Consider the following 435-nt stretch of genomic DNA (forward strand, 5'->3'; position numbering starts at 1 on the left):
TTCGCAATGTCGTGACGCTCGAGTTTTACTATTATTGCTCTTTCTATGTTTACCTACGGTAGGCCTATGAAATCTCACGGACTTATGTGATGTACGTCACTGTGTAGCTAACTGTGACCTTCTTGGGTGTTATTAAATGTTAGTATATTATCTACAACAGCAGCAGCAGCGTAGTACCTCCAGTTATAAAGTGTAGATAGGTAAAGTTATACCAAAGGCTAGAGAAAGAGGATAAACTATAGGCCTAACTACAGGCTGAGATGAGGTCTTACCTAGGGCCCTCCTTAAACTAGGCCTAGGGTCATAGATAGGCTGACACAACAGTCACGCTTCACATACTGACATGGACTGAAATTTTGGGGGTAAAAATGGGACAAAATTGAAGCATGAATTGAAAAATAGAGCGCATAAGAGAAATATTATTAAATAAATAAT

Source organism: Anneissia japonica, unplaced genomic scaffold (assembly GCF_011630105.1).
Source record: "Anneissia japonica isolate Jap-2015-1 unplaced genomic scaffold, ASM1163010v1 scaffold288033_len957474_cov176, whole genome shotgun sequence".
Lineage (NCBI taxonomy): Eukaryota > Metazoa > Echinodermata > Crinoidea > Comatulida > Comatulidae > Anneissia > Anneissia japonica.